Source organism: Lissotriton helveticus, chromosome 3_1 (assembly GCF_964261635.1).
Source record: "Lissotriton helveticus chromosome 3_1, aLisHel1.1, whole genome shotgun sequence".
Taxonomy (NCBI): domain Eukaryota; kingdom Metazoa; phylum Chordata; class Amphibia; order Caudata; family Salamandridae; genus Lissotriton; species Lissotriton helveticus.
Window position 1 is genome coordinate 571,331,646 of NC_136061.1, and position 23,287 is coordinate 571,354,932.

The window sequence follows — 23,287 nt, forward strand, 5'->3', positions numbered from 1 at the left end:
CGTGCAAGGCGCGAGTGAATGGCGGCGTCCCTGCCGCTGCCAGAAGTCCAGAATGCGCCCCCGATCAGAGCAAATGGAGTTGTGTGGCTGGTCCAGGCGTCGCGGGGGGCTGCACTTACTTCGGGACTGCTGGAGGCACGATCGCGGGTTTTTCGGACTACGCGTCCGGTGACCGACACTTCCTGCCGCTCCCCCGCCGCTTCAGGGTAACTTCCGGCCAGTCACTCTCTCACTGCAACCCCGCTGCTTCCAGGCTGGCAGTAGGCCCTCTGCACCTCCGGTCTCCGCTCCGTGTGCTGAAGCTCGTCTAGGCTGCCACCGATTCCAATTTTGCAGCGTTGGGTGCCGCACGGACTCCGGGTCCGATCCTCTCCCGCCAGCACTATAAAATTCAGGATTAATACGACGGATAGTCGCGGGAAGCCGCCGTTACTCGGGAGCCTCTCTACGCTGCGGCCGCCATTGTCGGCTGCTAGCCACGCCCCCGACTTGAATGATTTTTTGGATCAATCTCTTGATGGCGAATTTATCGAATGTTTGGAGACCATAGAGTTACAAGAATCATCATTGCAGACTTTTCATGAGGAGATTCCAGATGAGATGATTGAAGAGGAAATTCCTGATGAAAACATGTTACTAGTTCTTTCAAATTTTGAAAATTCAGAAGAATAAATTTATATTTAGAAATACAAAAATTGTTTGAGACATTATTCATTTTTATTTTTAATTTATGAGGTTGTAGCGAAGTGATTGTAGTATAAAATGAGACTTATAGTATAGAGTGGAACATTTTTATGTTACATGGTAAGTTTACTCATATTTACTTTCCTTCTTCCACTATATTATCTCCAATGTGTATTTGACATCTCTTCTTCATCTCCGGCCTCCTTTCTCTCACTGTCTGTCTCTGATGCATCTTATCGCTGCCATTTTGTGTAATTACAGAAGAGAGTAAAATAAAATAGTTCGGAACGTGAAAAGGGGGCAAAGTAGAGTACCCCTCACCCCCTAGGCCTTCTCAGGCGGTCCCAAAAGGATCAGTTTCTGCTTTCCTGAGAGATTATGGTATGAGTTCCATATACCACAATAACTTGCATTACAACATGCAAGATATCTATCTCCTATTACCAACTTTTGGAGATATTCGCGCTATGCGCGAATATCTCCAAAAACTAACACCTGCCCTGAGCAGTTCTTAGCCATGTTATCCAATGGGAGGTGGATAACATGGCTAAGAGCATTAGCTCGGTAATGCATGAATATCGCTGACTTTTTAGCGATATTCATGCATTGCGGCCGTTTTTTATCGCATTTGCGATAAACCTTGATAATAGCAAGGTTTATCTTCGATAATTTCTGACGATGCTTAGCGGTAAAAAAATTCGTTGCTAAGCATCGTTAGCGATAAATATCGCTTAAATTTGGCAATATGCACCAACGTCTGTTAACGTTCGATTCGAAGGAAATGAGGAAGTGTTGAAAAACATTGTCTGCGCCATCTTGCCTTTTTTGAAATGCCACACTTTTGTTGTGCACGGCAGCCATTTTAGATGCCTTGACCAGACCCACTCTCTGCACGCTGTCGATTCGTAGCATGGCTCCCCACCCTCGCAAGCATCTTCCCCAGGCACTGCTCACCCCCGCTCTCTGTCTTATGCATGGGCAATAAACCTTCCCCCATCTGCGCTGCTCTTCCCTGAGAATCACACTCTGTGCCCGCCCGACACCTCCCTTTCGCCCTATTCACTACCGCACCCTCTGACACTCCTCTTCTTCTGTGTCCGATTGTCCAGGCCGGTCCTAGGCTATCAGCTAGCCCTGCAGATGTAGTTTATGGCCCCAGCTGTAAAGAATCACCCCTCTTCAAAGGAGTTATAGTAGATCAAGGCCCACACCCGATGAGATCCGTCACACCACACGTGTTCATACTATCTGAAAACCATCCTGTATTGTGATTGGGGAGGGGACCGAGCCTGAAGCGGAAGATTCCAGGGATGACTCTTTGTACATCAAAGTTTTTACAATTATGTGTCACATAAAAAATATATAGCACTCCAACAAAGTAGTAGGAATATAAAACTTTAATAACTTATAAATATATACAACAAAACAAAAACAGTAAAAACATTTAAACAATGAAGAGACCGTGGCAATTTCTTTTGAATTATCCACTACATTTAATGAAATTGACAGCACCAATAATGAAATATTCTCACAAGGAGGAGATGACTTGAATGATTTTTTTGATCAATCTCTTGATGGCGAATTTATCGAATGTTTGGAGACCATAGAGTTACAAGAATCATCATTGCAGACTTTTCATGAGGAGATTCCTGATGAGATGATTGAAGAGGAAATTCCTGATGAGGACATGTTACTAGTTCTTTCAAATTATGAAAATTCAGAAGATGTTGCCTGGGGGTGGGTCGTCAGTAGCAGTCTGTTGTGCGAATAGTTCCAAGGCAGCAGAACGCGCTGAAATCTAGATGGCACAAAGGTGATGTCTAGTAAGTTGCCGGCCAGCAAATAACGGCGTGGGGCGCCGCGGGGGGGGGGGGGCAGTCCAAAGTTCCGTTAAAAGGGCAAAGGAAAGGATCGGTGGTTTGAACCATCAGTCAAAAAGGGGAGGGGGTGCAACAATTTTTCCTACCGGGTCACACTGTGCTTTCACCGGAACTGAGTTCTGCAGGATTCTAGTCATTCAAACTGAGGCTGGTGCCAGCATGGGAGCGCCGACGTCCCGCGGCTACAGTTTCGTCACTCCACGGGCGATCATGGCAGTCATTCCCCATCGGGGGTGTCTGCGGGGGTCGGGGACTCCCGCGGCTCCTCTAGAATCTTCAAGGTCGTGGAGGACTACGGTGGTGGAGTCAACCAGTGACCGGGCCATTTCTTTATGCTGGGCCCGCTCTTGCCAGGTCGACCGCCATTTTGAGAGTTCGGTAGCTACTGGCGATTGCGGGGTCAAATGAGCGGACGGGCTCCACCCTGCCGGGCGAGACGTTGCAGCATCGCCACAGTGGAAGAACCCTTTTCCGGGCGCCTGGAGTGCTGAGGGTGCAGGTGGGAAGCCTCTACCTGGGGAGGCGGGAGAGGCCTGTTCGCACCGTCTCTCCCTCCCAGTGCACCCCACGGCGTCTCGCTTGAGATTTGTTATGGCCGGACCAGGCGATGAGGACGAGAGGGGGAGGGGGTCGGAGGCATGTGCAAGACATCCCCTCCCCAGGGTTGTTGCAGCAATTATTCAAGAAAGAAGAAATGTCCCGTCCGTCTTTGGGCCGGACCTCCGGTGGATGGCGGCCGGACGCCCTTTGCTCTGGCCCCATGAACGGGTTCCTTGGCTCATCGGCTGCAGCCGGATCCCGTCAGCCCCAGCCCCCGGCCGTTGGTGGCCGGACCGGGAGAGAGTGTGGAGGGACAACCTGCAACTCTCAAGGGCCACCGCGGCCGGACTGGGAGAGAGAGGGGAGGGTCGAGGACACGGACATTCCCCCCCCCTAAAACTCTCCAGTGTTGTCAATCCCCCTGGCCGGGTCCCGCTGGCCTCGGCCTCTCCTCCGGCAACACCCTACGTGATGATCTCCTGGCCGAGGCGTGGCAGCAGGACCCGCCTTATATGTGTTGCTTCCGGCTGGGCGTAGCCGAAAACCTGTTGCCCTTTGGAAGTTTCTAGAATGGGGCGGATGTCTGCTGACTTCTATCTTTCCCAGTTTGCCGTTATTTGGCCGTGGCAGGCGGTGGGACAGACACGTTTTGGGGCAGTGAGGGGCGATGTTTTCAGGTTTCTTATTACGGGCTTACTTCTAACGTTTCTTGTTTCTAGGACAATAATAGGTTTTATCATTACGTATTGTTATCGTTTCTTTGTTTGTTATTTAATAAAAAGTTCATCAGTGGCCTACTGATTTTCGTTTTCCTATTCTTTTCTTTCCAGGTTGTTTCATGCTAAAGTTTCTGTTAACAGGATACAGTGATCACTTCGTTATTATTGCATATGTCCTTTTCACTAGGGGTGCTCTCTTGTCGGGCCAGATGACCTATCTCTAGTAAATGGTCCGGGTGAAACAGGTGCATCAATCAGTGGGGAGTAGATAGGCATGACAGATTACAACGGGGGAGAAATGTCCGCATTACGTACCCTTTCACTACTTGCAAAGATTTTCCTACGTTTATTTGCAAACAGGGAATACCTCCAAAAAGAACTAATTCCCAAACAGTTAATGTTCGGACAATCAATCAAATAATGAGGAATGAAATAGGTACGACGTGTTAAAGGCTTGCGTTACCTACCCTTCACTATCTGCAAAGGGAGAGAGAATATTCCTATTCTTCCTCGTTTGCAGGCAGAGAAGATCCTTAAGAGAACCAACTTCGAACAATTCAATGCTCGATTCAAACAATCAACAAGGGGTACTGTGAACACAAATGAACGCCGCTTATGTACATACACATTGCTATTTTCAACAGGTTGTTCCTAATGTTTCTATTTTAGCGAGGTCAAAAAGAGATCCCATTAGTGGCCTACTGATTTTGCTCGATTTCTTTTGTTTTTTTACACGATTTTTCGCTATCTGCAAAGACTAAACAGAGTATTGCGACTCTGTGCTTGTTTGTAAATAGAGAATTAACCAAAGAGAACAATCAATCAAATGGAGAGAGAAGCAGGCACGACGGATTACAACGGGGGCAAAGGCCTGCGTTAACTACTCTTCACTATCTGCAAAGAGAGAGTACTCCTAATAGAAATGAGGGGTGGGGGGCAGCATTCAAAGCAGATCAGTGTGCATAAACACGAAAATGTTTTTACTTACCACGTACTTGACATTCGACAGCTTATGATATTTGCTATTAAAAAACCATTGAAATTCACTGAAAAAACCATAGGTTATAGACCATATATAGTTAGGAATTAGCATTTACAAAACCTTGAAAATTCACTGAAAAAACCATAGGTTATAGACCATATATAGTTAGGAATTAGCATTTACAAAACCTTGAAAATTCACTGAAAAAACCATAGGTTATAGACCATATATCGTTAGGAATTAGCATTTAAAAAACCTTATTTTACTCACACAAAACCATTGAAATTCCATATATAGTTAGTTGCACTAACTATATATCGCGCACCCGCAATCCACTGCTGATGATGTCACATATTACATCATTCATGACATGGTCAGTGACATCACTGATGACGTCACTGATGACATCTCAAATGACATCACTGATGACATCACTGATGACATCTCATTTGACATCAATGACCACATCACTGATGATATCATTCATGTGACAATACAATGCATCTCCTCACATTTTAATATAACCTTTGTTACACCCAGTGTTAAATACAGAGTATAATTTTTGAAACCATTCACACACCAATACTAGTTACTACATACGCACTCACTGATTCCTACGTCTACACACACATTCACTTATTTACCCATACAATCATTCATACATACAATCACTCATCTTTACAACACTATCATATGCACTCATACACCTATACAGATACTCACACTCTGCCACTCATCCATGGAGTTACTCACACACCTAGTCAGTCCTGTAAAGAATCAATCACACTTCCATTTTCTTGCATATACAGTTAAACATAGAGCACCTTACATTTTCAAACATATACTAACACATACTTACTCTCTTATACAATCATTGATACAAGTACACATTGATCTGCACAGAGTCACACACCTCCCAGCCAGCCACACACACACTCAGTCTCCCATACAAATACTTGGACAATCAATCAATAACCCATATAGTTAATCATATAGCTACTGATCAACACATGCAGCAGTTTACAGAACAACAGACATAATGATGCACAAATTAAGACAGTTTAGTCACTAACCCATGCACTCAGTGAGACACATTTAATCACTCACTCATACATTCAGTCATGCACCTACTAAATCCTTCATCCAGACACTTATACTTCCACTCATTCTTCAATATGTAAGACATATTTTAACTTTACAGAAACATACAGTCACTGGATGTTGTCATCAGTGATGTCATCAGTGATGTCATTTGAGATGTCATCAGTGATGTCATCAGTGATGTCACTGACCATGTCATGAATGATGTAATATGTGACATCATCAGCAGTGGATTGCGGGTGCGCGATATATAGTTAGTGCAACTAACTATATATGGAATTTCAATGGTTTTGTGTGAGTAAAATAAGGTTTTTTAAATGCTAATTCCTAACGATATATGGTCTATAACCTATGGTTTTTTCAGTGAATTTTCAAGGTTTTGTAAATGCTAATTCCTAACTATATATGGTCTATAACCTATGGTTTTTTCAGTGAATTTTCAAGGTTTTGTAAATGCTAATTCCTAACTATATATGGTCTATAACCTATGGTTTTTTCAGTGAATATATATATATACACACATATATATACCCACATATATATATATATATCAACGCTTCCAACATCCACGGATTCTTAATCCATCAAGAACGTAGCACACGCAGGGGGTAGTTCCACAAAGAATTTATTACGGGAATTTCACAGCAACAAGACACGTTTCGCCTTCCGGCTTTGTCAAATTGTGCAGAGAGCCGAGGCGCCCGTCTGCCTTTAAAGACGTCATTCATGATGTAAAATGCAAAGAAGGACTATAAAACATATATCAAAGGTGGCCGCCATCTTATGACGATGTGAACATAACTAAATAGTAATCACACATGCAACTCGGGTTTAAATAACCAAAAATAAATCGCATGACCAATGTAAATGCATATATACATTCTCAACTACGGTCCAAGATCCGAACACGATGTTTATATCGCCCTGGATGGGCTAATATAGTCCAAATACATGCACATAAATAAAGATCACGCCCTGAATGGGCATACCTGAAGCACAAACGTCATCACAGGAATGAAGTGCGTAAAGGACTGTAATGCATAGCACCGAGAGCAGCCGCCCTCTTATGACGTGTAAACAAGCTACAATCACAATCACAGCATACAAACACGGGTTATAAATATAACACTTGCATGTGTGCATTAGCGCTCTAAATGAATATGAATCCATTCATAGAATTCAAATACTGCTGCTACTATTGCCCATATAACCGCACTCAAGTTCTAATATCGCCCTGGATGGGCATATCTGTGTTGACAGCTTCAAATACATAGGATGCTCATCTGTCAATCAGAATGACACCAATTCATATAAAAGTGTTTGTCATACATAGTATTCATAAAATCAACATGTCAGCAGAATGAATAAATACAAAATTAATAAATACAGGGAAAGAGCTCAATGGTACAGTAATTGTGTATAATATTCTATAAGTGTCTCAAGAAAGCAGTTTCAACAGTCCTCAGCGCAAATGTACTGATAACTCCTCGTGCATGTTGAGGCAGTTAGGATTTTTGCTTTGTAAATCAATTATATACCTGGATTCCAGCCGTCTAAGTTTTAAAAGGCAGTCACCTCCTCTGATATTGGCCGGTACACTGTCAAGGCATACATATGATAACAGATCCCTGTTACTTCTGTGCATCCTATCAAAATGCCTGGCTACAGGATAGGATTCATCTTTATTGGCAATGGCACGCATGTGCTCTAAAATTCTCAACTTCACTGCATTGGTCGTACTGCCAATATATTTCAAGCCACAAAAATATATAGGATGCACAGAAGACACTGGGGTGTCTTTTTCAGCAACTCAGGTCTTGATAAGTAATGAACTGCAAATACCATAATGCTCTGCTTGTCAACGCCCACAGGGGCGGGACTGTGTTATGTATTAAATGGAGTTCTGAACGCAGCTGCCGCCTCCGTGTCTCTGTGAATGCCAGTGAACAAGGGCTTACTGCTTGAAACGCGTCTGGCGATATTCAGGAGGGAAGTGAGAAGGGCAGCAGGACTGCCGCTGCCGTGGGTGCAAGTGCGGTCACTCTTCCAGGAGTAACATCTCCTCAAGGGCATCCCTTGTTTGTTCATAATTGGCGGCCGGCCCGGTCGCGGAGGTGTCCCGCCGCTGTCAGCAGCGGATCCTGGTGCTTGCGACTGCAGGCACCTTGTGGAGTGGAGGGGGCCTCACCTACGGATTGTATTGGCGGACAGTTCAGCTGTACCATGATTGCTTTCAAATTTGGAACGAAGGTGGCAATACCCACTGGGGTGTCTTTTTCAGCAACTCAGGTCTTGATAAGTAATGAACTGCAAATACCAGAATGCTCTGCTTGTCAACGCCCACAGGGGCGGGACTGTGTTATTAATTAAATGGAGTTCTGAACGCAGCTGCCGTCTCCGTGTCTCTGTGAATGCCAGTGAACAAGGGCTTACTGCTTGAAACGCGTCTGGCGATATTCAGGAGGGAAGTGAGAAGGGCAGCAGGACTGCCGCTGCCGTGGGTGAAAGTGCGGTAACTCTTCCAGGAGTGACATCTCCTCAAGGGCATCCCTTGTTTGTTCATAATTGGTGGCCGGCCCGGTCGCGGAGGTGTCCCGCTGCTGTCAGCAGCGGATCCTGGTGCTTGCGACTGCAGGCACCTTGTGGAGTGGAGGGGGCCTCACCTACGGATTGTATTGGCGGACAGTTCAGCAGTACCATGATTGCTTTCAAATTTGGAACGAAGGTGGCAATACCCACTGGGGTGTCTTTTTCAGCAACTCAGGTCTTGATAAGTAATGAACTGCAAATACCAGAATGCTCTGCTTGTCAACGCCCACAGGGGCGGGACTGTGTTATTAATTAAATGGAGTTCTGAACGCAGCTGCCGCCTCCGTGTCTCTGTGAATGCCAGTGAACAAGGGCTTACTGCTTGAAACGCGTCTGGCGATATTCAGGAGGGAAGTGAGAAGGGCAGCAGGACTGCCGCTGCCGTGGGTGCAAGTGCGGTAACTCTTCCAGGAGTGACATCTCCTCAAGGGCATCCCTTGTTTGTTCATAATTGGCGGCCGGCCCGGTCGCGGAGGTGTCCCGCCGCTGTCAGCAGCGGATCCTGGTGCTTGCGACTGCAGGCACCTTGTGGAGTGGAGGGGGCCTCACCTACGGATTGTATTGGCGGACAGTTCAGCTGTACCATGATTGCTTTCAAATTTGGAACGAAGGTGGCAATACCCACTGGGGTGTCTTTTTCAGCAACTCAGGTCTTGATAAGTAATGAACTGCAAATACCAGAATGCTCTGCTTGTCAACGCCCACAGGGGCGGGACTGTGTTATTAATTAAATGGAGTTCTGAACGCAGCTGCCGCCTCCATGTCTCTGTGAATGCCAGTGAACAAGGGCTTACTGCTTGAAACGCGTCTGGCGATATTCAGGAGGGAAGTGAGAAGGGCAGCAGGACTGCCGCTGCCGTGGGTGCAAGTGCGGTAACTCTTCCAGGAGTGACATCTCCTCAAGGGCATCCCTTGTTTGTTCATAATTGGCGGCCGGCCCGGTCGCGGAGGTGTCCCGCCGCTGTCAGCAGTGGATCCTGGTGCTTGCGACTGCAGGCACCTTGTGGAGTGGAGGGGGCCTCACCTACGGATTGTATTGGCGGACAGTTCAGCTGTACCATGATTGCTTTCAAATTTGGAACGAAGGTGGCAATACCCACTGGGGTGTCTTTTTCAGCAACTCAGGTCTTGATAAGTAATGAACTGCAAATACCAGAATGCTCTGCTTGTCAACGCCCACAGGTGCGGGACTGTGTTATTAATTAAATGGAGTTCTGAACGCAGCTGCCGCCTCCGTGTCTCTGTGAATGCCAGTGAACAAGGGCTTACTGCTTGAAACGCGTCTGGCGATATTCAGGAGGTAAGTGAGAAGGGCAGCAGGACTGCCGCTGCCGTGGGTGCAAGTGTGGTAACTCTTCCAGGAGTGACATCTCCTCAAGGGCATCCCTTGTTTGTTCATATATATATATATATATATATATATATATATATATATATATATACACATATATGTATATATATATATATATAAACACACACACACACACATATATATATATATATATATATATATATATATATATATATATATATGTGAGAAACGCGTCGAGGTAATTTTTCTGGAATAAAGAATCTTTCTATGACAACATTTCCAACGGAGTCAGCGCCTGTTCTTTATGGATATCAGGATTGGAATAATATAAATATATATATATGCACGAACCCACAGAAAGGCATGGAATCAAACCTAAATGATAGAAAATAATTATGGGATCTCCAATTCAGTTTCTGAGGTGGCCACCTCAACATCATAAAACACTGTTATCTAACCAATAACAGCAAGCATGAACATATATTTGTATCATTGTGTATCATTGTATGTACATTAAAACGTTAATGCATCATAATGTGTAGCCAGAGTCAAAACTATGACCTATTTCCACATGATATTATGTGCATATTACTTGATAATGACAGTCATTCTTAAAATCCAATGCCCTCAATGACAATATGGGAACACATTATCCTGCATTGTACTGCATCGCAATGCCACCATTTTTGTGGGATTTGTATGCATTATATAACGCCCTGAATTGGCTCCTTCGACTCCCACCGACTCGCCCATCCATAAGATATCGACAAGGGTAATCCTGTTTCTTCGAAATATCTACTAGAAAGCAACATGTTTAGCAAATCATCACAATTGCCGTGGATTGAATATTCAATGTACAGGGAGAGGGGCCAGATGTATTTGAGGGAAAGTCCTGGAAATTGCACCTATCCTGGCCACATGTTAGACTGACCACCTTCTCACATGTTCTATGTATGAAAACTCCACATTAATGGTATCCCGCCCTGAATGGGCTATTTCCACTTAGGCCAAACCCCCCACAAATAATGTATCTGTCACGACAGTCTTTCCACAATCAGTAATCTAAAAGCAACATGATAAATGAACTACACCACAGCCCTCTCCCATGCACAGTCGTCACATAAATTATGCTATTTCAGAATTCACAAGTGTTCTTATCGATGCTATGTTGAAACATGATCAAAGTGATGTAGTAGGATATAAGAGGTGCAGGTGTAAGGCATGAGTTATAGGTAATTTAGTCTGGATAGCGAGTCGTAACACTCTGTATGGAGGTGCATGATTTATAGTAATTTTAGGTTGGGCGTAAATTAGGTTATAACTAGACTGCTTTAACTATAATATAGTTATTTTTAAGATTTGTGAAGTTGCAGTTGTTTTTCTATAGAAATAATCAATGAAGGTGTCTTACCAATAACTTTTCGGGATTCCTTTGTTTTTTTCATATAATATTTATTTTTATTTTTGTTTTTAACCATATGAAGTTCTCAATTATGGTAATAAATATTTTTGTTTTATTTTTTGGTACCAGAGTACTTTTGAGGTACCTTTGTAAATGTTTTAAAAGCAATTTACACCAAATTATTATATTGCATTTAAATTATAGATTTAGGGTTGATGGCTAGGTATGTTTTTTTAATCATATATGTGTTAATATTCAAACTATAGGTTGTGATTGTGAACTATACAGGTATGGCGACAGTGTTGAGATACTACAGTGGTATGTTGCTTTTGTTGAACAGTATTTCATTGGCTTAGAACTCTGTCCATTGTAGTTAATAGGAAATGTACATCCCTTTTCCCCATTTTAATTGAGATCTTCAAAGGTGAAGGTTGTTGTCTTTCCAACAGATAAAATCTTGGCTTCAGAAGACACCTTTGAGGTTTTGCAGAACTGCAATGGGTCAACAAGAAAATCCCGCCCTGCTGGAAGAAGAGAAAGAAGAGGTGGAGCAGAGAATGCAAGATAAGGAGTAGGAGGTGGAGTGGAGGAAGAAAAGGAAGGATTCGATTGTCTGGGAGTTTTTCTCAATGCCACCATGAGGGAAAAAGCTGAATTCCAAACTGGTAATCCGCAACCTCTGTAACAATGTCATTTCCTATGAGAACATCAAATAGTAATCATTTATTAGGGCGTGGATGAGGAAACACCTGCAGGCAATCCAATCAACCAGGTTGGCACAGGTCGAAAGAAGGCATCAGAAGGAGTTGGAAGAGGCTAAAGAAGGGACATTGGCAGTGGCTACTTCTTTGGCTACTGCAACACCTTTAACTTCCTCTGCATCATCAGTACCTCTACCACCACCTGCTGCATCTTTCCCTCCAGAAGCACCTTCGACTTCTTCAGCTTCATCAATACCTCCACCACCACCTGGTGCATCTGTCCCTGTATCAGTGCCAGCTCCTGATACCACAGTTCTAGTAGATCTGTGGAAGCAGAGTAGACAAATTATAGAGGAGTATTCCAGCACTACCACATACTGTCTCCTGTGCCATACCGTAATTGTTGCAGGCGAGAGAGATCTGACTAACCAACGGAAGCTTGTCATGGCTCGCCAGTGTCATCCTGCAGCAGCTTAGTTTTTCTTTCCCTTTGTTGTCCTCCTGTTTTCTGCTAAGTCTTTTTTTGTTGTTTGGTCATGTTTACAGTGGAGTCTTTTCAAGTGGAGTGTTGTAGAGTGGAATGGCATAGAGTTGAGTAGAGTGGTGTAGGGTGTTGTGACGTAGAGTGTTGTGGCTTAGAGTGGAGTGGCATAGAGTGGATTGACAGAGTTGAGTGTCATTGAGTGGAGTGTCGTACAGTGCAGAGTCGTACAGTCGAGTATTGTAGAGTGGAGTGACATAAAGTGTCATGGAGTGGCACACCGTGGCATAGAGTGGAGTGGTGTTTAGTGGAGCAGCGGAGTATAGTGGGGTAGTGTGTCATATAGTAAAGTGGTATTGAGTAGCATAGATGGAGTTGCTTAGAGTGGCATAGAGTGGAGTAGAGTGTTGTAGAGAGGTATACAGTGGACCAGAGTGTCGTAAAGTGGCATAGAGTGGTGTACAGATGGATTAGAGTGTCATTATTATAAAGTTCTTATATAGCGCATGGCTACCCTAACAGGGCTTTCCAGCACTTAGAGAACCAGTAAATCAGTCTAGTTGGAGCTAAACAGCCAAGTCTTTAGTTCCTTGTGAAAGGTGAATAGGGAGATAGAGCATCTAACAGAGGCTGGAAGAGTGTTCCATAGTTTGGGACTAAGAAAAGAGAAAGATCGCCTGCCCCATATGAGCTGACCTAACCTGCAGAACAGTGAACAGGAAGCCACTGCTAGATCGCAGGGTGCGACCTGGGTATTAAGGGCGTGCCAGTTTTTGCAAGTACAGAGGTCACGAGCGAGAGTGGATCTTATGCATAAAGCATAGTGCGTTGAAATCAATACGCTTGGTCATAGGGAGAGAATGAAGTTGCAGAAGAGGCCCCAAAGTGGAAGACTTTTTGGAAGGTGGAACAGGAGCCTAGTTGTGGAATTCTGAACCACCTGTAAGCATCTTAGTGATGCCTTGTCAGCCCCATGGCATATAATTTTGCCATAGTTGATCCTGGCGAGTTTCGAGGCCTGGACGACAGTTCGTTGAGCCAAGAATGGAGGGAGCCATAGTATCTTCTTAAGCTATTTTAGGGTTGCAAAGCACGTAGAAGCCACTTTGGTGATTTGGGTCTTTATAGAAAGAGTAGAGTCCAGCAAAAAAACAAGGTTCTTTACTCTATTGGGGGGGATAGGTGCAGTGCCCAACATGGCCGGCCAGTGATGAGGGCCCAAAGTTGCTGGTTCTTGCCCATTAACATCATCTCAGTCTTGTCGCCATTTAGCTTCAAGGCGTTGGTGTTCATCCAAGTGGCAATCATAGAATGGAAAAGCACGGAGTAGGGTAAAGTAGAGCGGCATGTCATACAGTTGAGTGGAGTGTCACAGAGTACCTTTGAGTGGAGGGGCATAATGTGGAGTGGAGTGGAGTGGAATGTCGTAGAGTCAAGTGGCGTGTCACAGAGTGGAGTGGTGTGTCACAGAGTGGATTGGCGTGTCGTACAGTGGGGTGCTGTGGAGTGTCATAGAGTGTAATGGAGTTTCGTAGAGTGGCGTGTCACAGAGTGGCATGTGGTAGAGGGAAGTGGCATGTTGTAGAGTGCGGTGGGGTGGCATGTCATACAGTGGAGTAGGTTGGCATAGAGTGGAGTAGAATGTTGCAGAGTGAGTTGCAAACAGTAGAAAGGGAGTGGAGTGTCATAGAGTGGCATGTCATGGTGTGGAGTGGCATATGGTAGAGTGGAGTGGCGTGTCATACAGTGGAGTGGCGTGGGGTGGCATAGAGTGAAGTGGAATGGAGTGTTAGAGTGGAATAGCGTGTTGTTGAATGAAGTGGAGTAGATTGGCATAGAGTGGAGTCGAGTGGAGTGTCGAACAGTGTCATAAGAGTGGAGGGGCGCAGGGTGGAGTGGCGTGGAGTCGGTTGTCAAAGAGTGGAGTAGTATCTCGTACATTGGAGTAGTGTCCGTAGAGTGGAGTCACATGTTGTAGAGTAGAGTGGAGTGGCGTAGAGTGAAGTGGAATGCCAGAGAGTGACATATCGTTGAGTGTTTTCGAGTGGAGGGGGATAGAGTGGAGTGGCGTAGAGAGTGGCACCTATGGAAACTATATTTTAAACCTAAAACCTTGGATTGACAAACATATATAAATATATTTTGCAAAAACAAAAGGCTTTTTAAGAGCCACCCTATTTTATATCCAAGTTTATTTTATCATATATAATTTTGTTTTAGATTTCAATAACTACCGCTGTACATTCAAGATACTTCGGAGAATGTAACATATATGATTTTCTAGCTTGGCATTATGCTTTATGCCATGGCATGTTTTTCATGAGAATTTCTTCTGACAAGAGGCATTTAACCAAAATCATGAAATGAGTGGTTTAGTTTGTCGAGTAAATAAAAGCACACTGAAGATGAAGATGGCTATTGTAATTGTAACATGCAATCTGTGAGAAAGTAAATCGGGTTTTTTCTCATGACAGTTAGCACTGGAGGGATAAACTGGAGTTTGACTGTTGCACACTGTATGTAGACAGATAGATAGATGATAGATAGATAGATAGATAGATAGATAGATAGATAGATAGATAGATAGATAGATAGATAGATAGATAGATAGATAGATAGATAGATAGATAGATAGATAGATAGATAGAGTTTGGACTCACTTTCCATTGAAAAGATGTTTTGGTTTGCTGATAACTTTTGACTCCCATGGACGGATTTAGACTGAAGTTGACATTTGCTCTGGGGTAATCAGCTAAGGTTTAGCATACCAATTTTCGTCAACATCCCTATAGGCTGAAGGAAAATGTAAGGGGTCAAAAAAAATAGCATTTTCCCATTTTAGCTTCCATTGGAAATGTTACTGCTTACAGCACACACTACTGAATGTATTTATCCCAAACCTGCCATCAAAGTAGAACTTTACTTAGAAAGATATAAGGACCTGATTCACAAACGGCACTTTTGAATAAGTCTACTACATTCCGGTATTCACAAACTGCATTTTTGTAGTAACATGATTTTGCAGTGAGTCCAACAAACAAATGTTCAACCACTGTACTGCAACACCATTCCAAAGAAAATAATGGAAGTATATAAAGAAATGTTGTAAATTAAATTAAATTAGTTTAATAGTTTAAATATTTAAAATATAAATACATATAATTATATAGATATATATACATGGTACATATTAATTTAATTATGCAACAATATTGCATAAATTATTTAAAAAATATGTATTATTTTTATATATTTTGCCATGGCCAGTGTTTGGTTAAGTGTGGTGCTGGACTTAGTACAAAATTGTAAGTTTCTACAAAAGTGCAGTTTGTCAATACCGAAAAGTAGCAAACTTATTCAAAAGTGTAAACTAAATCAAAAGTGCTGCTAGGTGGGTTTGAAAGAGTTAAAACGTATATAAATCTTTGCCTTTTAAAATTGCAATTCATAAAATCACGTATCTTTTCTATCACATTTGAATTTTTATCAAATATGATAAGCTGTTGAAGGGGATTTTTTATCCAAGATCATGAATGGTTTTTTAATGTGATTTTCGCGCAGTGGACATACATTTCCACAGACATGGGGATACCATGCGATGTGCCTGATCCCAGGAGAGTGCTAAGGGATACCTACAGATTTAGACAAATTGAGGACAAATATTTAAAAAAGCATGTTCAGGTCAATAAAATTGTGCGTTTAATTACAATCACAATTTGTGACTGCAATTTGGTGAGCAACAAAAGAAAAGATTCAATTTGTTTTCAATAAAACTGCAAATTGTCGCTAAAACAAAAATGAGAAAATATTGGAAAAAATTGTTTCCATTAAAAGAATTTGGTTAAAAAAAAACCTGGTGCGCACTGCCAAAGGACATACATAGCAGAGGTTGGCAGCCTGCAGCAGGATGGTCACTGGGCCTGGCTGTAAGCTAAACCCAGCAGGAAAGACCACTGCAGCATGGGGCAGCAAAATGGATCGGACTGATCCCATTTTTCCATTTAAAAAATGAGGTGGAAAGACCTGTGGTACACAGCCCAAGAATATGCATAGCAAGAGTTGGCTTCCCGCATTATCACCCAGTAGCAGGTTTGCACCCTGTGGTGGCTTGGTTGAAGGGCGCGACCTTAGACCAAGGCCTTTGACAAACCCCTGCTGTTAATAGCTAAGCTACAAAACCCATAATCAGTAAGGCTGGGTCTTCTATAACATCAAATATCAATTCTTCATTTCATTCACATACTATTATCACACACCTCAATTGTCATGACCATAAATCAATTTATTCATATTTTACTTTTTTTGTTTTTGGCAAAGAAGAGACCTTTTTTTGATTTATTATTATTAAACTTGGAAAAACAACATGTAGAACTTTTTAATACACAGGGACATTACTGACACAATATTTACAACAAAAAGAAAATCACATAGACATTACACAAAACAAATATCACATTGCATACAGACATTACAAAACCACTTTAAAGCTCAGGTTCTGTTTCAATGAAATCTTCTTTAGAAACAAAAAATGCCCTTGGAACTTGCATTGTGGCACAACAATTCAATGTATTCCTCTCTAGGGCTACAACCAAACAGTGTCCCTACTGAGCTCAAAGAAAAAAATCACAAATCTTTGTAAATTCAGTTGGTAATGAGCTTCAGAGGTGCTGCATATCTAGTACACTTGTTTGGTGGAAAGAAAGCAGTCGACAAGTTTCAAACCCTTCTGAATGTCTTTTAGGGTTCTACTCAGGACTAAGAACACTAGTGAGCTCTTTTCTCCAATACTTGCAATTTTGATACGAATTCGACCTTCAGTTCATCGCAATATCAAACGGGGAAATCATTCCCAGATAAGAGATCCACAAGGGTCCAAAGCCTTCTGTCTTCCTATTGCAAAAATGCCTTGTCTACTCCGTATTAGTTTCTTTTGGTTGAGACGTTCATCCTCTACGAGACTACTACAGCCTAGTCGTGAGGAGAACCCTAGATGCTACAACCACGATTTGTCGTCTGTGGTCAACATCTGCTGTGCACAGCCAAAGGTCCTGTGCAGCCAGGGTTTGCTGCTCAAAGGGGTTGGGTCTGAGCCTGGCCAAACCCCAGGCACTGTAGTCAAAGGAGATCTGCAGCAGCCTGCACTGAGGTGGTTGCTGCTGCCAACCACCTCTACAAACAGCCGAATTGTACTCACAACACGGACGTGAAACTTGCTAAATACCTATTTCTTAGATTAGAAGTACAAGAGGGAGTAATAAGGATGTTCATCTACAGAAAAGAAGTTGCACGGAATACGGTCTACAAGTGAATAGCTTCCAAACAAAAAGTTTACAGATGAGTATCACTTATGGGAAACTAGTTAGTGCAAAATTCATTTAAAGCATACAAGAGAAGTTCCAAGAGGAACAAACAAAAATATTGTGACTACGCAAAGAAAAAGAATATCCTGCCAATATATTTAAAAATGCCAATAAACATACAAAGCCGATATCAAAATAGTCCTGTAATGGATAAACATTATGAACCTCAAAAGGATCAAGAATGAATCAGAATAATAGGAAGAAATACAATCAAATATGAAATATTTTTAAAAGAATTAGAATATAATCAGATCAGATCCAATACTGCAGGAACACATTGTCGACTATCTACAAACCACATATAAAACATGCATTTGAGGTGTAATAGGTCTCGCATTTGTGAGAGTTAGAGCTATTGGCAATGCAAATGACAAGGTCTTTTATCTATGTGTTTTGGTTATTTGTTTAGGAATGGAGTGGATGTCTGTGGTTTGGAGTGGAATTATGTGGGTTGAATTGGAATTGTTAGTTGTGGAATTGTGTGGGGTGGAATTGTACGGTGTGTAGTGTATTTGTGCCGTGGAAATTTGTGACATGTGGAATAGATGGGTGAGAGCAGGTGGTGCTGCGTTGGTGCTTAGGTGGTGCCTCGCTGATGCGGAGTTGCTGCTGCACTGGTGATGGTGCACTGATGAGGGGGTGCTGTGCTGAAGCTGATATGGTTCTGTGCTGATACTGAAGTGGTGAGAGTGTTGCTGTTGGGGTGCTGAGTGATGCCGAGGTGATGCTGTGTCATGCTGAGGTGGTCATGCTGAGCTGGTACTCAAGTGGTGCTGAGTGATGCTGAGTTGGTTCTGAGGTCATGCTGAGTTGGTGCTGCGCTAATGCTGAAGTGGTGCTGCGCTGGTGCTGAACTGCTGCTGAAGTGGGGCTGTGCTGGTGCTGAGGTGGGGCTGGTCTGGCGGTGGCGCACTGATGTGGAGGTGGTGCTGTGCTCATGCTGAGTTGGTGCTGCACTGTTGGTCGTGCACTGATGATAAGGTGATGCTGTGTGAATGCTGGTATGATGCTATGCTGATGCTTGGGTGATGTTGAGTGATACTGAGCTGGTGCTGAGTCATACTGTGGTGGTGCTGATTCCTGCTGAGGTGGGGTGCTGCACCGGTGCTCAGGTGGTGCTGAGCTGGTGGTGAGTGATGCTGAGTTGGTGCTGTTCTGAGGTGCTGAGCTGATGCTGAAGTGGTCCTGAGTTGGAGCTGTGCAGGTGCTGAGGTGGGGCTGCGCTGGTGGTGGTGCACTGATGCGTAGGTGGTGCTGTGCTGATGAGGTGGTGCTGCGCTGGTGCTGAGGTGGTGCTGTGCTAATGCTGACATTGTGCTGTGCTGATGTGGTGCTGTGATGGTGCTGAGGTGGTGCTGCACTGATGAGGGGGTGGTGCTCTGCTGATGCTCGACAGGTCTCTTTCCTCCTGTCCAATTAGTATTGAAACACGATGTGCTGGCGGAATGTGCAGTACATTCTCAGTGAGAATTAAGAACCTTCGTTTTGCTGTAAGCAGTTATAAAAACCTATAATGGGTACATTACGGGAAGCACTTCCCAATGCTCAAGCTCTACTGCACTAGGAATAAGTCACCAGCGAACCGCTGCTTGAGGACACAAGCAGGCCAATGTCTTGTCGCCTCTCTGTGAGCCCCAGGTATTGCTGGACACACATGGGCTTTAAATGTAACACTACCTGCCACAGGGACGCTGCACCTCCACAACACATGCAGGCACTTGGTTATCTCTGCATTCTTCCTTGGGAACGCTGCCTATCCTGTACCACTTATCAGGTTAGGGAGTTAACATATTCGATTAGACACATTAAGCTGATTCTGTACCCAGTATTAACTCATGACTTGCAAATTATCTTTACTGTGGCCGAGTCTGCTGGTCTGCAACCTGAATGCATTTCTTGGTCTGTGTAATGTGCTTCTTATGAATGTTTCCCTAACTTGCAATGGGACTCAGTGATGGACCTCCTATGAAGTGGACTGCCTGTGCTCTACAGTGTTTGCCCTTTGGATTTATAAACAGAATTCTATGTAGAGGAATTGTCATCAGTCTAGAAGGCCTACTGGAAATCATGACTGATTAATACAATAAGCATATAACACACAGTTAAATGTTCGATGAGTGACATGGGTCTTAGCTGATCTTGTGCATACAAATTATTACAGTGATGTAACTTAAACAGAAAGTTAGATGTGATATCTAGAAGCCCCAAGGCCTTAAATGTCCATGTGTGTTAACAATGAATGGAAAACTGCCTTTGTGGTGTCTAGAACGGCAACATAAGGATAAATAAAGGGAATCAAGAATGCAGCACATGATCTAATCGTGGAAGTGGATGCATCTACCGTGGCAAAGATGTGGGTGCAATCCTGCTCCAGCCAGTCATAAGGATCCAAACACCAGGAAGTGTACTTTCTCACTAGGTCCTGGGAGCAGGCGGGTGTTATCGAGCACAGTATCTGTAAGACCTGGTACCATTGGCGTGAGTCTCCCTTCTATATTTTGCTGTTGTCTCCTCTGTTTTTAATATGTTTTGCTGGTTTTAGATGCTTTGGACACTGTGCCACTGCTATTCAGTGCCACAGCGCAAGTGCTCCCAATGTTAAATTGATGTAATGGTTTAGTGACTCCATGATTGGCTTATTTTGATTTACTTGGCAGACCCTAGAACAGTGCACTATGTGTGCCCAGGGCCTGTAAGTCATTGGCGTAAGTCTCCCTTCTATTTTTTGCTGTTGACTACTACGTTTTTAATATGTTTTGCTGGTTTTAGCTGCTTTGGGCACTGTGCCACTGCTATTCAGTGCCACAGTGCAAGTGCCGCCCCCCCTTGTTAAATTGATGTCATGGATTAGTGACTCCATGATTGGCTTGTTTGATTTACTTGTCAGACCCTAGTACAGTGCACCATGTGTGCCCAGGGCCTGTAAATCAAATGCTGCTAGTGGGCTTGCAGCACTGATTGTGCCACCCACAGAAGCAGCTTGTAAAATGTGTCTCAGGCCTGCCATTGCAGAGCCTGTGTGCAGTCTAGTACTGCCATGTCGACTTGGTAAGTCCCTAAACCTTCCATTTTCCTACATATTAGCCACCCCTAAGGTAGGCCCTAGGCCAGGGTGCATTGTATGTGAAAGGTAGGATATGCCCTGATGTGTGTGGCATGTCCTAATAGTGAATTACAGCCAATTTCGTTTTTCACTATTGTAAGGCTACCTGTCCCCATAGTCCAGAATGGGCAGTTTGATTATACCATCTTATAATCCGAACTGACCCTGGGGGCATGGTAGAAAAACGAATTTAGTATGCCTGAACTCAGAATGATAAAATACATCTTTTAGTGAAGTTGGTTTTAACCTTCCGTGTTTCAAAATACCCATTTTAGAAAGTACATATTTTCTTGCCTAACCATCCAGCCTGTAGCTGCTAGGTTGTGTATTGCATGTCTGGTTTGTTAGTGACAGGGGCTGAGGGGGCTCCAGGAGGTAGGGTGAGTCAGCACTAGGCTGAAGAGACCTATCTGCATTGGGAGTGGTGGGAGGAGTAGCACCTGGGCCTGAATAGGGCTGTGCCTGCCTTCCATAATGCTGGCTCCACCTCCTGTGGTGCGTCTAATGACCCTGGCCCTCACTGACAAAGGAAGAAGTTGTGTACTGGCAGAATGCACCCAGAACTGGTTTGGACTAGGTACAGACACTCTCTGCCTTCAGAGACTAAGGATTTGTGTGTATAAAAAGGGGGCCCAGACCCCAGAACTTTAGATCCCTTCTAGACATCAAGACAGACTTTTTGCCAAGGAGAAGAACCAGAGAATCTGCAGGAGTTTTTGACTTCCACTGTGCCACTGTGTTGCTTTCTGGGGTTGGCCTTTAGTGGTTTCTTTATTGCCAAGGAAAGCAGAAAGACTTTTTATTTGCGACTTTCATCTTATTGAAGAAGAATCTCCAAGGGCTTGAACTGTGCTTGTCTCCTATTGAAGTCTCAGGGATACAATACTTCACCACCAGCTCCCTCCTGAATTTCCTTACTGGGAATTCTGTCTGCAAAAGCCTGCGTGTTGTTGAGAGCTGGAAGCACGACTCAATGAGAAGAAGTGTGTCGCCGCCGCAAGGGTCGCCATCACATCACTGGAGAAGCGAGTCTCCGCCGCAGCTGTTGGTTGCCACATCCCCGGAGAAGCATGTCACCACCGCAAGGGTCACCGGCACATCACCGGAGAAACGTGTCGCAGGGCCTGTCGTGGCTCTAAAGTTACAGAGACACCGTGCGGCCGCCGGGCGTGCACGCATCATCTTCACATCGTCGCATCGCATCAAGGGCGCCATCTTCTCGCATCACTCCGGATCGTCGCATCGCATTGAGGTGCCATCTTGTTGCCTCGTAACCGGGACGCACCACAAGATCGTGGCATCTCCTCCTCTCCGGTAAGGAACAGACGTATCGCCTACTTTGCGCAAGCACTGAGGAACTGACCCATCGCCTCCCCCAAAGCAAGAAACCAATGCATTGCTCTCCCTGCGAACCTTTTGTTTATCTTGCGTGATGCATCCAAAGGTACTTTGTGAGAAACGTGTTGCATTTACCATCTAAAGTGAACTGAGTTATTTCTACAATCTTAAAGTCATTTTCTTAATACTGTATTATGGATTTTTGTCCTTTGGATCTTCTGTTAAGTCTATATAAAGCATACTTATTTTTATAAAACCTGTATTGTGTCTATCTGTAGTGTTTTCACTGTATTACTGTATGTGCTCACAAATGCTTTCTCTGAGATAAGCCTTCCTGCTCGTGCCAAGCAACCACAGGGTTGAGCAGGGGTTATTTTAGGAGTGTCGCCCCCTTACTCTGAATAAAAGCAGGGGTCCCTATTTGGACAAAGGTGCAAGCCATTGCCAACTAGAGATCCCCAGTTCTAACAGTATCCCAGACAGTTGTTAGACAATTGGCAATGCATCAACATGAATGGAGTGAGGAATTGGGCATCCGCCAGCACACCGATGGGCTGATGTGTATTCGGAACTCCTTCCATTTAGAAAGAAGACACAGCTTGCTCACAGGATCGACTACAGATAGCTAGGGTGTCAGCTTACATGCAAGAGAAAGGACAGTGTGTGCTGTATACACATCTCATCGCTTTATATTGTGGCAGGAGCACTGAGTATCAGACCATAACTTAACAAGATTATAACTAGATGTAGAACTGACTAGGGCACCAATGATTTACCCAAAGACAAAAAAAGCAACAAAGCATCTTTCTAGAGGTTTATCTACAAAATTACAAGGGATTAGTCTCCGTAGCAGAAACTCCACGAGCAGCAGGGGAAAACATATGTCAAGTGCATCGTGATGAGAGTCTCAATCCTCATTAAGAGCAAAGCCACAGAAGTACAGACCTGACTGGAATGAGATGGAGAGCCGTTTACACAGACTTAAAATAATTTACCACAGACCGAGACACTGAAAATACTAGTTAGGAAAAAGGAAGAATTAAAAATATTGTAGAAATCCAAAGTTAAATGCGCACTCACCCCCATAAAATAAAA